General features: G+C 40.1%; 1 pseudogene; it reads right to left on the bottom strand.

Moving 5' to 3' along the window:
* Positions 1 to 7,670: 7,670 nt before the first annotated feature.
* Positions 7,671 to 8,756, bottom strand: LOC122470987 (annotated as a pseudogene).
* Between the last annotated feature and the right edge of the window lie 7,848 nt (positions 8,757 to 16,604).

The raw sequence follows: 16,604 nt of genomic DNA, 5'->3' as shown, positions 1-16,604 counted from the left end.
AAAAAAATTTAAAAAAAAAAGTTTTTTGGGAAAGGACTCTCACATATCCTCAAGGATTCTGTGACTATAGCTCAGGGGCCTGTGAGCTTGGATGGGAAAAAGCATCATCTTGATTTTCTCTAGTGAGTGCAGGCAACACAGCCTAGTAGCATCTGTAGGTCCTTTCCGTTTGGCACCAATAGCAATTACAACCCCTCTCTGCTGGGTGTGGTTCCCTCCTGAATAACAAGAAGTATCCTGGACTCACATCAAACTCAAATGCCACACATTTTGGGTGATTTAACTTGGACTTCTCAGCTGACTAGCATCAGTATGGGTTGGGTTTCTACTGTCTTACAATTTCACTCCACACTGGAAACAGGTACCCGCTATTGAAAAAGGTGTGTTTCTGTACATCCCCAAAGCCTGCCAGTACTGGGGCACACAGAGTTCAAAGATGTTCAGAGGTTTGCCTGGCACCTAGACCTTATGGTTCCAATGAGGGTGGGGCTGGAGGGGCTCCCTCCCACTTGTGTGTGTTCCCTACTCTGGAAAACCCTGAATTCCCTTTATTTCCTGCAGAGGGTCTCCCTCCCTCTGCCCCACCCCACCCCATCAACTCCAGGTGCCTGGGTGACTTCATAGAAGTGGAAGTTTTTTTTCTGTTTCTCTTTCCTGTTCTTGGTTGATTTCAGAGATGACACAAGGGTTGGAGGTTTCTCCTCTGCCCTTTTTAACAGGAAGCCTTTTAAGCTTTCTTTATTATTATTTTTAAAAAGCCGTTGAACTACTTTATAACAGAGGCAATACAGAGCTGCATGACATAGAAATATCTTCCCCCACCCAGTAACTTCTTTTAGGGATGATGTAAGAGGCAAAACTGTTCAGTGTGTCTATTTTCCAGTCTTTTCTCTATGCTTACATACAAATTTTATGTATTCAATCCATCTGCAATTTATACAGGTGTATGTGATAAAGTGAAATATAATTGCTTAATTTTAGCTTTCTGAGTGTTAAAAGTAGCATTTATGCTACACTCCTATTTACTCTCTTCTGGGCTAAATGAGAGAGAAAATGGAAGGTGGAAATGTACAAAATAACTGTTTTCTTTTTCTTTTTTTAATTGTGGAAAACATAGATAACATAAATTTACCATTAAATTTTTTTAACATTTATTTGTTATTGAGAGACAGAGAGAGACAGAGTATGAATGGGGGAGGGGCAGAGAGAGAGGGAGACACAGAATCCAAAGCAGGCTCCAGGCTCTGAGCTGTCAGCACAGAGCCCAATGCAGGACTCAAACTCACAAACCATGAGATCATGACCTGAGCCGAAGTCGGTCACCCAACAAACTGAGCCACTCAGGTGTCCCTTAATTTACCATTTAAACCAGTTTTTCACTGTATAGTTCAGGAGTGTTATATATATTCACATTATTATTTTTTTAAAGTTTATGTATTTATTTTGAGAGAGAGAGAGATTGAGAATCCCAAGGAGACTCCACAGTGTAAGCACAGAGCCTGATGTGGGTCTCAGTCTCATGAACTGTGAGATCATGACCTGAGCTGAAACCAAGAGTCGGATGCATAACTGACTGAGCCACCCAGGCACCCTGTGTTTTCACATTTTTGTGCAACCATTTCCACCAACCAGACTGAAACTCTGTACCCATTAAATAACTCCCATATCCCCTTGGTCCTTGTCAACCACCATTTTTTCTGTTTCTGTGAATATGACTGTTGTAGAAACCTTATATAAATGGAATCACTCAGTATTTGTCCTTTGCAACCAGCTTGTTTCATTTAGCATGATGTCCTCACTGTTCACGTTGCAGCCTATGTCAGAGTGCCCTTCCTTTTTTTTTTGTTTAAAATTTTTTTTAAATGTTATTTATTTATTTTGAGAGAGAGATAGAGCATGAGCAGGGTAGAGGCAGAGAGCAGGAGACAGATCTGAAGCAGGCTCCAGGCTCCGAGCCATCAGCACAGAGCCCAATGTGGGGCTCAAGCCCAGAAACCATGAGGGCATGACATGAGCTGAAGTCAGATGCCCATCCAACTGAGCCCCCAGAGCTTCCTTCCTTTTTGAGGCTGAATACTATTCCACGGTGGGGGGTGTGTATAGAATATGTTTTGTTGACCTGCTCATTCATCAGTCAGTGTGACACTTGGGCTGTTTTCCATATTTTGGCTATTGTGAATAACACTGTCACTGTGTACTAAGATAACTGTTTTCTTCTGACATATAACTGAACTTTACCAAATATCCTTTCTTTCTGATGAAGAAACTTGAAATGTTTATTTTCTTTGTTTAGAGGTAGGACTTTCACTTATAAGATGAGTAGGTACTCCCAGTACTTATGTACAGCATGATGATTATAGTTAATAACACTGTATTGTATACTTGAAATTTGTTAGACCAGTAATTGTAAATGTCCTCACCACACACACATACACACACACACACACACACACACACACATACATATGGATAACTATGTTAAGTGATGGATATGTTAACTGACTTTGCTGTGGTAATTATTTCACAATACATATGGATATCAACACAGCATGCTATACATCTTACATCTTAAACTTACACATTATTAATCAATATTCTGTCAATCAATTATCAATTATTAATCAATTATATTTCAATAAATCTGGAAAAGAAAAAAAAAGATACGGCTTAGAGTAAGGAACTGGGGATTCACAATCTTACAGTTCCTAGCAGGCAATATAAATGAGAGGTGTGGACAGAGTCTCTGAGGTAGCAGAGGAGGATGGAGACTGCAGAAAACTAAAGAATTGAACTCTGGCTCAACGGGGCTGTCCTAGCTCCTGGCTCCTTGTCTGTTGATGGAACAGTGATTGTATTGGTTCCAAAATTCTTAGTTGTAGATAGAGAACTGAAATCTGTTTCATGGAAAATCTCTGATTTCATATGTTGGCAACTAATTAAAAAAAGTAAGTACACTGTGAGGCTTAAGATTTGCCTTTGCTTCCTAAGGAAGAATTAACTAAACATTTTATTTTTTTTTGCTTACGTTTTTATTTAAATTCCAGTATGGTTAGCATCCAGTGAAATATCAGTTTCAGGTGTACAATATAGTGATTCAACACTTGCATGCAATGCCTGGTACTCACTACAAGTGCCCTTTTTTAAAGCTTATTGATTTATTTATTTTGAGACAGAGACAGACACAGAGAGAGAGAGAGAGAGAGAGAGAGAGAGGGAGAGAGGCAGAGAGAGAGAAAATCCCAAGCAGGCTCTGCACTGTTAGCACAAAACCTAACACGGGGCTAGAACTCATGAAATGTGAGATCATGACCTGAGCCAAAATCAGGAGCTGGATGCTTACCAGGCTGAGCCACCCAGCTACCCCAAAGTGCCCTCCTTCATCCCCATCACTTATTTAACCCATCCCCCCACTTCCCCCTTGGTAACCATCAGTTTGTTCTCTACAGTTGAGTTTGGTTTTTGGTTTGGCTCTCTCTCCCCGCTGCCACTCTTTGCTTGTTTGACTAAAAAAGGAGACAACATTAGAAAAGGCACCAAAAAATATGCATAGGGAAAATAAAAGTCTTGAAGGGATTGAATTGACCTTCTCTCATGTGAAAAATTTTAAAATAAACTATAAATGGCTCAGTCACTAGTTTTTAGTCAATGGAAGTAGGGCTCATAAAATCATGCCATACCACCTACTACTTCTGAGAAGTTTATCTGTTTTTCTTTCAGAATGTTTATATTTCCCTTCTAGTTCCAAGTTTGCAACAAAAGCTCCCAATTTGCTCTAACTTGGAATGTGTCTTCCAGAAATGTTGGGGAGCAGTAAGAGGGGGCATCACTTCAAAGTAGATGAGGCCATACATGGCTAGGGTCTCTGACTCTAAACCTCCTTGTAAAGAGTAAATGTAGAGACAGGCTTATAAGCGCAGACAAAGGTTAAATGGGAACAAAACAATCTTCTCCACATACGGTGCACAGGATGTTCATGTGGAGGGCTCATCTTTTATAAAGCAGGAATTGACAACTTTTTTTTTTTTGGTACCACCAGCCAAATCTTCAATCCATATCACAGGTGTAGAGGTTCAAGAATTGGGGTCTCTGGAGCACCCGGGCTCATAAACCCACAGAAATCCATCTCAACTGGGGATGTGACAGCCAAGGGGATGTGGTGCCCCTGGCCGTCCTGGCCCCAGAGAGACAGCCCTTGTTGAAATGAGGGAAGAGCACGGTAGCAGCATTTCTCCAAGGACTCACAAAGAGTAATGCAAACTCACAAGTTTATTTTCCAAAACTCATTTGTCTTCATGCAGCACCGCCCCTCCCTGCCACATCACGTTTCTGCCAGATGTTTTGCTTCAGTCGCCTGCAGTTTACAGTGTAGTTTTTCCAGGAAAGCCTAGAAACCTTGGCACTCTGTGACTCCTGTCTCTTCCCTTCTCCCTCATAGAGGGAAGTTGTGCAGCTCCTGGTCTGCCCTCCGTCTCAGCTACTGGTCTCCTTCCCAGTTACGTTGGGCACCATGTCCTCATTCCTCTCTGGCCCCTTGGGACTTCTGGTTGTCCTAGAATGCATGCTCTCTCCTTGGGCTTGGGCCATGAAGGGTTTGTGAATATGTCATGGTCTGCCCACCTGGCATCTCCCACACCATTTCCTTGTTTCTGAAAGGGGATTTCTCTGAGGGCTGTGTGCTCTTTCTGGCCTACATTTGGGATAGCGAGGCATGCTTTCTTCTACTTTCAGATCCCTCCACCTACTAGCATCTTCTGTTAATTCCTCATCATGGGAAACAGAGTCAATAAGATATATATATATATATATATATATATATATGTAAATACATGTGTATATATAAATACTATATGCATATATCAATGCTATAAACTGAATGTTTGTGTTCCCCCAAAATACATATGTTGAAACCTGATCCCCAGTGAGATGGTATTTGGAGATGAGGCCTTTGGGAAGTGCTCAATCGATTAGAATGTATTTAGAGCTCTGATATAAGATCTCAGAGAGATCCCTCCTTCCTCTTGCCATGTGAGGACAGAGTAAAAAGATGGTTTTCAATGAACCAGAAATAGGTCCTTATCAGACACTGAATCTGCTGACTTCATCTTCGACTATACAGCCTCCAGAACTGTGAAAAATAAATGTTTATTTTTTTCAACCACCCCTTTTATGGTATGATATTTTGTTATATCAATCTATATGTATTTATTTATCTCTCTCTCTCTCTCTTGATTTTAAGGAATTGGCTCATGCAATTGTAGAATATGGTAAGTCCAAAATCTGCAAGGCAGGATAGAGACCCAGGGAAGAAGTGATGTTGCAGTTTTCAGTCTGAAGTCAGCTTACAGGAAGAATTCCTTCTCCCTTGCTTTTCTCTTAAGACCTTCAACTTATTACATGTGGCCCACCCACATTATGGAAGTAATCTGCTTTCCTCAAAGTACTGACTTAAATGTTAATTTTATCTAAAAGATACATCCACAGCAACATCCAGACTGGTGCTTCACCAAATATCTGGGTACCATGGCCTTGCCAAGTTGTCACATTAAATTAACCTTTATGGGATTCTACATTTCTCCATTTCAGTTTCACGTTAAAATATTCATGTTCTTTAAAATTGTTCTTACATTACCTCACTGTCTTCCCTGTGTTATAGTATATGGGGCAAAATTTATTTTCTGAATTCATGAATGCTCATGCTATTGGGAGCTCAACAAAGCTTTTCTCTTTCAGAAAAGCCTATTTTCTGTCATAAGAGATCCTTTGTTTAAGGGCCATCATTCTAACTTGAAATTCAAAGCTGGCTGGTAACTCCTTATTTTGTGGCCATGTTGCCACAGGGAAACCTGTGAGGATTAAATAGTAAACGCATGGTAGTGGCTGATAGCAGGAGTGTTATATATAAATAAATATAACATAAATAAATAATAAATAAACACAAAAATAAATACATATTTATTTATTTTATTTATTTTAGAGAGAGAGTGCGAGTGAAGGAGGGGGAAGACGGAGAAAGAGAGAGGATCTTAAGCAGGCTCCACACTCAGCACGGAGCCCAATATGGGGTCTGATCCCATAATCCTAGGATCATGACCTGAGCTGAAATCAAGAGTGGGATGCTCACCTGACTGCACTACCCAGCAGGAGTGTTCTTGAGAAATATTTAGCAATCCTTGGGCACATACATCCACCCATTATCACAGCCACAACCTGTCAGCAATGTTGCACCTGTACTAGTGACTCTTAGTTCAGTGTCAACTCCAGGGATATGGAAACTCACAGAGAAGACTGGTCATGTCTGAAAGATGACATCTATTATGCCTGTGGCCTTTGGATCTCAGGAACAGAAAAAACATATGAAATTGGCTTAAATATTGAGGCATTTTATTGTTGGGCTGGTTGCTCCAGTGAACACGCTCTTTCCATTTCTGACTCTGCCATCCTTACTGTTTCATGCTCTCTCATAGCCACAAAATGACCTCGATAGTTCCAGGTATCATACCCCAATGTAAGCTCCTCTACTGGTACAGGACCACACATTACCAAAATTATTTTTTAGGAGCTCAGACTTTGTTTTCTTTTTCCTGTGATCTTGGTCTTCACAGGACCTATTCACTAGCCCATTCCTTAAAAAAATCATACTTAGGAGAACAGGGTCTGATGATTGGAATATATAAACTGGAATAGACCCTTGGAGTTGCAGGACAGAGCTAACTTTTCCTGAGTCTTATGGGGAAAAGGTGGATACTTGTGCAAAACTGGGGTCCTGTTACTAAGGGAGAAGGCAACCAACAGATGCTGGTCTGACTGTCTCAAGGATCTGCTCCAGTCCTGTGAGTTCTACCCTCATTATAGGGTAGAATACATACTTAGCCTTTTATAGTTCATGCCTCGACATGGATTAAAAAGTGTGGGAGAAAGAATTAGCACCTACTGGGGAAAGAGAAAAAAGGCCATTATTAGATATGGGACTGGTATACTGATGGAGGCTGGAAAAGTGGGGAAGCCCCGATACCTCTATCATCCTATTTTGAGGCCACCAAAGTTGCACTTACTTGATACATGGGTTAGGTAACACACTCTGTATTGTATTGTATTGTATTGTATTGTATTGTATTATTTAAAAATTTTTACTTTTTAAGTAATCTCTACACCCAACACAGGGCTTGAACTTATAACCCTGAGATCAATTTCACATGCTTCAGTGACTGAGCCAGCCAGGTGCCCTTTTTTCTTTTCTTTTCTTTTCTTTTCTTTTCTTTTCTTTTCTTTTCCTTTCTTTTCTTTTCTTTCTTTCTTTCTTTCTTTCTTTCTTTCTTCCTTTCTTTTTTGAAAAATTAAAAATCCCTTAACTTTTTTATTCCTGGTACCACTACAACAAAGCACAGGGCAATATACCTGATGTAATGAAAAGAAAAAGAAAAAGACAACATTACAACAGACAAAAGACCTCAAGAATGTACATCTAATTGACACTACATTGCGTTAATCAATACATTGCACTTCTTGCAAACAAGAAGGGTTTCCTGTTTAAGCTGCAGTAACCTTTCTGACTATGGATCATTGCTCCTTGTGTGACAGATTTCTTTAGTTCCTCCAATGCATCTGAGATGACTGTCTCAAAGTAACCTGAAGCTTTCCTGACAACTCCCAGCTCCCTTTCCTGCTAAGAACTATAGCCCTTCTTTTCTGAAAAATTTTAAAACCTTCTGCTACCATATCCATCACTTCCACCACCAGATCCATAACCACCACCACAGGGACTGCCCAAGCTTCTTCCACCAAAACTCACCCTCTTCATGGCTCCATGATTGTTGTTGTACACTATAGTTTCCAAAAGCATTATAGTTCCCACCACCACTATGGTTACCATCTCCAAAATTTCCTCCTTCATTGTAACCATCATATCCTTCAACATCACCACCATCACCACCTCTTTGGTTTCCATATCCTGGTTTACCACCACCATAGCCTCCTCTACTACTATAACCCTCCATAGTTGCCACCATTACCTCCAAATACATTATATCCACAATCACCTCCTCCATAACTACCTCTGCTGTCATCGCCTCCACCACCATAGCCTCTTCTTCCACCAAAGTTTCCTCTATGACCCATAAAGTTGCCAGAGCCACCTCCACAACCTCTTTGTGATCCAGCAGACTGCATTTCCTGTTTAGAAAGGGCCTTTTTCAGTTCACAATTCGGCCCATTAGTTGTGTGGTATTTCTGAACAACAATTTTATCAACTGTATCATGATCATTAAATCCTCTCTTTTTTCCACTCTGCCTGTCCTCCATAACTTTTATGGTTTCAGTCTTGCCATACTTTTCAAAGTAGACTCTCAAGTTATTTTCTTCTATATCTTCTTTGATACCACCAATGAAAATTTTCTTCACAGTTAAATGGGCACCAGGCTTTGCAGAATCCTCTCTAAATCAGCTCTCTTTGGTTCCACTACACGTCCATCAACCTTGTGTGTTTGAACACACATTGCTGCATTCACTTCTTCCACACAAGAGTAAGTCATAAAACCAAAACCCTTAGAAAGTTTTGTTTGGGGGCCTGTCATCACCACACAGTCTGTAAGTGTATTCCATTTTTCAAAATGTTGTTTTAAACTATCACCTATAATTTCAAAGCTCAAACCACTAATAAACAGTTTTCTCAACTGCTCTGGTTCCTTTGGATCATGGTCCTCCTCCCTCTGAGGGCTGGAGTTGAGCTGGGTCCGAATGGGTGGTGATTTTACTTCCATTTTGAGACCAGACTCACCTTTTACAACTCAAGTTCAATATAGGCTCTTTTTTTTCTTTTTAAATTACAAAGTTATATATGCTTGTTGGGAAAAAAAAAACAATTAATAAAGAAATGTACAAAATAACAGCATTCTCAATTAACATGCAAAATAAATATCCTTTGTGTTATTTTACTTCATGTTTGTAGTTTCAAATATAGTTCTTCCCGATTTGTCTACACATGTACTAGTAAGTGCATGTTTATATTTAAAAAAAAAATAAGTAGTACCAAATATACTTTCAGCTATTTACCTAGTGTCTGATAGAATAATAATTCCATCTCTCATGGATCATTGTTCCTTCTGTTGCAGATTTCTACAGTTCTTCTAATGCATCTAATTTTTTTTTAAGTTTTTAAAAATTTTATTTATTTTGAGAGAGAGAGAAAGTGCAAGTTGGGGAGGGGCAGAAACAGAAAGAGATAGAATCCAAAGCAGACTCCACACTATCAGCACAGAGACTGATGTGGGACTTAAATTCATGAAACATGAGATCATGACCTGAGCCGATGCACCCCTGGATCTAATTTTTTAATGTTCTCAACCAAGAGAAGTTCCAGGCAGCCCTTCCAAGTAATCAGACCAGGGCTAACAAATAAAACTGTGTGGTTGATGCACATGTCCTATTTTGTGCTCTCCTGACATGTGTTTATTGAGTCCTCAAAATGCCACTAGTGCAGCTAGAACTGACCTGATAATTTTAATTAATTTAAAGTTAAATCAACCAATACCACAGGAATACAATTATGAGAGAATATTATGAAAACCTATATGTAACAAATTGCACCACCTAGAAAAAAATAAATGAATTCCTAGAACATATAGACTATCAAAACTGAAATAAGAAGAAATAGAAAATTTTGTACAGACCCATAACTAGCAAAGAAATTGAATCAGTAGTCAAAACACTCCCAAGAGGCACCTGGGTGGCTCAGTTGGTTAAGCATCTGACTCTTGACTTTGGCCCAGGTCTTGATCTCGTGGTTTGTGAGATCCAGCCATGTGCTGGGCTCTGTGCTGACAGCATGGAGCCTGTGTGGGATTCTCCCTCTTCCTCTCTCTCTATGACACTCCCCTGCTCATGCTCTCTCTCAAAAATAAAGAGTTCCTGAAGATGGTGGCATAGGAGGATGCTGGGCTCACCGCGTCCTGCTGATCACTTAGATTCCATCACATCTGCCTAATTTATCCTGATAACCACCAGAAGACTAATGAAACAGACTGTCCAGAGCCAAGTGTAGATGAGAGTCCCACAGAAGAGGGTAGGAAGGGCAGAGAGGTGGTGCACGCTACAAGGACTGACGGGAGGGAGCCAGGGCAGTTGGAGGGGCAGCCAGCCCACCCAGCAAGGCAGAGCCCCCGAGTCTGGCTTGCAAAAATGGAGAGGCTGGACAGAGTGTGTTCTGACAGCCAGCGGGACTTAACATCTGGAATGTTGTAAGTCAACAGTCTGCTCAGAGAGTGGGAGGGAGAGTTGTTGAGCCCTGGAGGACAGAGGTCAGCTTGGTGGGAAACAAAGATGCTGGGAAGCGTCTACTCCCTCGCACATCCCTCAGCCAAAATCCCAAAGGGAACCAGTTCCAGTCACAGAACTTGCTTGCACAGTGCAAACACCTAATGCTGTGCTTCTGCGGATCCATCCCTCTGACGGGTCTGCCTCCCACCCAGTGCCGCAGGTCCCCTCCCAAAGCAGACCACCCAAGACAAAGAGAGTTGAGCCTGCCCCTCCCCCGCTCCTGTGCACCTTGTGGATCCACCCCAGCTAATATGCCAGATCCCACTGAAGCAGTACCACAAGACTGACAGTGTGCAAGTAGCCCAGACAGAGGCCACACCACTCCACAGTGAGTTCTGCCTCTGGGAGAGGGGAAAATAAGGTACACACCAGTTGGACTGTGGCCCCAGGGGTGGGCTGGGGGCAGACATCAGGTCTGACTATGGCCCCGCCCACCAATACAAGTTACTCCAGACAGCATAGAGGAAGAGCCCTGCAGTACCCTGCCACTCCAGGGACTATCCAAACTGACAAAACGGAGGAATTCTCCTCAAAAGAAACTCCAGGAAGTAGTGACAGCTAACGAACTGATCAAAAATGATTTAAGCAACATAGCAGAAAACGAATTTAAAATAATAGTCATAAAATTAATCGCTGGGCTTGAAAAAAGTATAGAGGACAGCAGAGAATCTATTACTACAGAGATCATGGGACTAAGAAACAGTATGGAGGAGCTAAAAAATGTATAAATGAGCTGCGAAATAAAATGGAGGTGACCACAGCTCGGATTGAAGAGGCAGAGGAGAGAATAGGTGAATTAGAAGATAAAATTATGGAAAAAGAAGAAGCTGAGAAAAAGAGAGATAAAAAAAACCAGGAGTATGAGGGGAGACATAGAGAAATAAGTGACATAATTAAACAAAATAATATATGCATAATTGGGATTCAAGAGGAGGAAGAGACAGGGAAAGGTGCTGAAGGTGTACTTGAAGAAATAAGGTGAGAACTTCCCTGAACTGGGGAAGGAAAAAGGCATTGAAATCCAAGAGGCTCCCAGAGACCTCCTTTCAGACATGAATTGATCAGCATGACATATCATAGTGAAACTGGCAAAATACAAGGATAAAGAGAGAATTCTGAAAGCAGCTAGGGATAAACATGCTCTAACATATGAAGGGAGACTGATAACACTCGTGACGGAGCTGTCTACTGAAACGTGGCAGGCCAGAAAGGAATGGCAGGAAATGTTCAATGTGATGAACAGAAAAATATATGCAGCCAAGAATCTTTTATCCAGCAAGGCTGTCATTCAGAATAGAAGGACAGATAAAGGTCTTCCCAAACAAACAAAAACTGAAGGAATTCATCACCACTAAACCATCCCTACAAGAGATCTTACGGGGGATCCTGTGAGACAAAGTACCAGAGACATCACTGCAAGCATGAAACCTGCAGACATCACAATGACTCTAAACCCATATCTTTCAATAATAACACTGAATGTCAATGGACTAAATGCGCCAACGAAAAGACATAGGGTATCAGAATGGATAAAAAAAAAACAAGACCCATCTATTCGCTGTCTACAAGAGACTCATTTTAGACCTGAGGACACCTTCAGATTCAAAGTGTGGGGATGGAGAACTATCTATCATGCTACTGGAAGTCAAAAGAAAGCTGGAGTAGCCATACTTATATCAGAAAAACTAGACTTTAAATTAAAGTCTGTAACAAGAGATGAAGAAGGGCATTATAGAATAATTACAGGGTCTATCCATCAGGAAGACGTAACAATTATAAATGTCTATGTGCCGAATGCGGGAGCCCCCAAATATATAAAACAATCACAAACATAAGCAACCTTATTGATAAGAATGTGGTAATTGCAGGCAACTTTAATACTCCACTTACAACATTGTATAGATCATCTAGAAACAGGATCAATAAAGAAACAAGGACCCTGAATGATACATTGGATCAGATGGACATGACAGATATATTTAGAACTCTGCATCCCAAAGCAACAGAGTATATTTTCTTCTTGAGTGCACATGGAACCTTCTCCAGGATAGATCACATACTGGGTCACAAAACAGCCCTTCATAAGTATACAAGATTTGAGATCATACCATGCATACTTTCAGACCACAATGTGATGGAGCTTGAAATCAACCACAGGAAAAAGTCTGGAAAACCTCCAAAAGCATGGAGGTTAAAGAACATCCTACTAAAGAATGAATGCGTCAACCAGGCAATTAGAGAAGAAATTAAGAAATATATGGAAACAAATAAAATGAAAATACAACAATCCAAACACTTTGGGATGCAGCGAAGACAGTCCTGAGAGGAAACTACATTGCAATCCAGGCCTATCTCAAGAAACAAGAAAAATCCCAAATACAAAATCTAACAGCACACCTAAAGGAAATAGAAGCAGAACAACAAAGACACCCCAAATCCAGGATAAGAAGAGAAATAATAAAGATCAGACCAGAAACAAACAATATAGAATCTTAAAAAACTGTAGAGCAGATCAACGAAACCAAGAATTGTTTTCTTGAAAAAATAAACAAAATTGACAAACTTCTAGCCAGGCTTCTCAGAAAGAAAAGGGAGATGACCCAAATAGATAAAATCATGAATGAAAGGAAATTATTACAACCAATCCCTCAGAAATACAAGCAATTATCAGGGAATACTATGAAAAATTATATGCCAACAAACTGGACAACCTGGAAGAAATGGACAAACTCCTAAACACCCACACACTTCCAAAACTCAATCAGGAGGAAATACAAAGCTTGAACAGACCCATAACCAGCGAAGAAATTGAATCAGTTGTCAAAAATGTCCCAACAAATAAGAGTCCAGGACCTGAAGGCTTCCCAGGGGAATTCTACCAGACTTTTAAAGCAGAGATAATACCTATCCTTCTCAAGCTATTCCAAAAAAAGGAAAGGGAAGGAAAACTTCCAGACTCATTCTACGAAGCCAGTATTACTTTGATTCCTAAACCAGACAGAGACCCAGTAAAAAAAGAGAACTACAGGCCAATATCCCTGATGAATATGGATGCAAAAATTCTCAATAAGATACTAGCAAATCGAATTCAACAGCATGTAAAAAGAATTATACACCATGATCAAGTGGGATTCATTCCTGGGCTGCAGGGCTGGTTCAACATTCGCAAATCAATCATTGTGATACATCACATTAATAAAAGAAAGGATGAGAACCATATGATCCTGTCAATCAATGCAGAAAAGGCCTTTGAGAAAATTCAGCAACCTTTCTTAATAAAAACCTTTGAGAAAGTTGGGATAGAAGGAACATACTTAAATATCATAAAAGCCATTTATGAAAAGCCCACAGCTAACATCATCCTCCATGGGGAAAAACTGAGAGCTTTTTCCCTGAGATCAGGAACACGACAGGGATGTCCACTCTCACCACTGTTGTTTAACATAGTGTTGGAAGTTCTAGCATCAGCAATCAGACAACAAAAGGAAATCAAAGGCATCAAACTTGGCAAAGATGAAGTTAAGTTTTCACTTTTTGCAGATGACATAATATTATACATGGAAAATCCGATAGACTCCACCAAAAGTCTGCTAGAACTGATACATGAATTTAGCAAAGTTGCAGGATACAAAATTAATGAACAGAAATCAGTTGCATTGTGGTACACTAATAATGAAACAACAGAAAGACAAACAAAGAAACTGATCCCATTCACATTTGCATCAAGAAGCATAAAATACCTAGGAGTAAGCTTAACCAAAGATGTAAAACATCTGTATGCTGAAAACTATAGAAAGCTTCTGGAGGAAATTGAAGAAGATATAAAAGAAATGGAAAAACATTCCGTGCTCATGCATTGGAAGAATAAATAATGTCAAAATGTCAATACTACCGAAAGCTATCTACACATTCAATGCAATCCCAATCAAAATTGCACCAGCATTCTTCTCGAAACTAGAACTAGCAATCCTAAAATTCATATGGAACCACAAAAGGCCCCGAATAGCCAAAGTAATTTTGAAGAAGAAGACCAAAGCAGGAGGCATCACAATCCCAGACTTTAGCCTCTACTACAAAGCTGTCATCATCAAGACAGCATGGTATTGGCACAAAAACAGACACATAGACCAATGGAATAGAATAGAAACCCCAGAACTAGACCCACAAACGTATGGCCAACTCATCTTTGACAAAGCAGGAAAGAACATCCAATGGAAAAAAGACAGCCTCTTTAACAAATGGTGCTGGGAGAACTGGACAGCAACATGTAGAAGGATGAAACTAGACCACTTTCTTACACCATTCACATGCAAACTCAAAATGGATGAAGGACCTGAATGTGAGACAGGAAACCATCAAAACCCTAGAGGAGAAAGCATGAAAAAACTTCTCTGACCTCAGCCGCAGCAATTTCTTATGTGACACATCCCCAAAGGCAAGGGAATTAAAAGCAAAAATGAACTATTGGGACCTCATGAAGATAAAAACCTTCTGCACTGCAAAGGAAACAATCAACAAAATTAAAAGGCAACCAATGGAATGGGAAAAGATATTTGCAAATGACATATGGGACAAAGGGCTGGTATCCAAAATCTGTAAAGAGCTCACCAAACTCCACACCAGAGAAACAAATAATCCAGTGAAGAAATGGGCAGAAGACATGAATAGATACTTCCCTGAAGAAGACATCCAGATGGCCAATAGGCACACGAAAAGATGCTCAACATCGCTCCTCATCAGGGAACTACAAACCAAAACCACACTCACATACCACCTCATGCCAGTCAGAGTGGTTAAAATGAACAAAACAGGAGACTATAGATGCTGGTGAGGATGTGGAGAATTGGGAACCCTCTTGCACTGTTGGTGGGAATGCAAACTGGTGCAGCTGCTCTGGAAAACAGTGTGGAGGTTCCTCAAAAAATTAAAAATAAATCTACCCTATGACCCAGCAATAGCACTGCTAGGAATTTACCCAAGGGATACAGGATTACTACTGCATAGGGGCACTTGTACTCCAATGTTTATAGTAGCACTCTCAACAATAGCTGAATTATGGAAAGAGCCTAAATGTCCATCAACTGATGAATGGATAAAGAAATTGTGGTTTATATACATAATGGAATACTACGTGGCAATGAGAAAGAATGAAATATGGACTTTTGTAGCAACATGGATGGAACTGGAGAGTGTTATGATAAGTTAAATAAGTCATACAGAGAAAGACAGATTCCGTATATTTTCACTCCTATGTGGATCCTGGGAAACTTAACAGAAGACCATCAGGGAGGGGAAGGAAAAAAAAAGTGAGAGAGGCAGGGAGCCAAAACATAAGAGTCTCCTAAAAACGGAGAACAAACTGAGGGTTTGTGGGGGGTGGGAGGAAGGGGTGGGTGGGTGATGGGTATTGAGGGCACCTGTTGGGATGAGCACCGGGTGTTGTATGGAAACCAATTTGACAATAAATTCATAAATAAATAAATAAATAAATACATAAATACATAAATGCATAAATAAAAACAAAAACACTCCCAAGAAAGAAAAGTCCAGAACCACATGGCTTCACAGGGTACGCTACCAAACATTTAAAGAAGAGTTAATACCTATTCTCAAACTCTTCCAAAAAATAGAAATGGAAGGAGAACTTCCAAATTCATTCTATTATGCCAGCATTACCTTGATACCAAACCGAGACAAAAATTCCACTAAAAAAGACGATTATTGGCCAATATCCTTGATGGACATGGTATTTCTCAACAAAATACTTGCAAATCTAATCCAATAGTATATTAGAAGAATCATTCACCGTGATAAAGTTAGATTTATTCTCAGTCTATAGGGCTGGTTCAGTATTTTCAAATCAAACAACTTGAAACACCATATTAGTAAAGGAAAAGATATATTCCATATGATTCTTTCAATAGATGCAGAAAAAGCATTTGATGAAATACAACATCCATTCATGATAAAAATCCTCAACAAAGTAGGGTTAGTGGGAACATACCTCAATATATAAAAGCCGTATATGAAAGACCCACTGCTACTATCATTCTTAATAGGGAAAAACTGAGAGCTTTCCCCATAAGTTCAAGAACAAGACAGGGATGTCCACTCTCTCCATTGTCATTTACCAGAGTATTGGAAGTCCTAGCCTCATCAATCAGACACAACAACAACAAATGAAAGGCATCCAAATCGGCAATGAAGAAGTTAAAGTTCCATTATTTGCAGATGCCATAGTACTCTCTGTAGAAAATGCAAGAGACTACACCCCCAAACTGCTAGAATTAATA

The sequence above is a fragment of the Prionailurus bengalensis genome, chromosome A1 (assembly GCF_016509475.1).
Source record: "Prionailurus bengalensis isolate Pbe53 chromosome A1, Fcat_Pben_1.1_paternal_pri, whole genome shotgun sequence".
NCBI classification, from domain to species: Eukaryota; Metazoa; Chordata; class Mammalia; order Carnivora; family Felidae; genus Prionailurus; species Prionailurus bengalensis.
The sequence above is the reverse complement of the archived record's forward strand: the minus strand, read 5'-3'. Positions and strand labels throughout refer to the sequence as shown.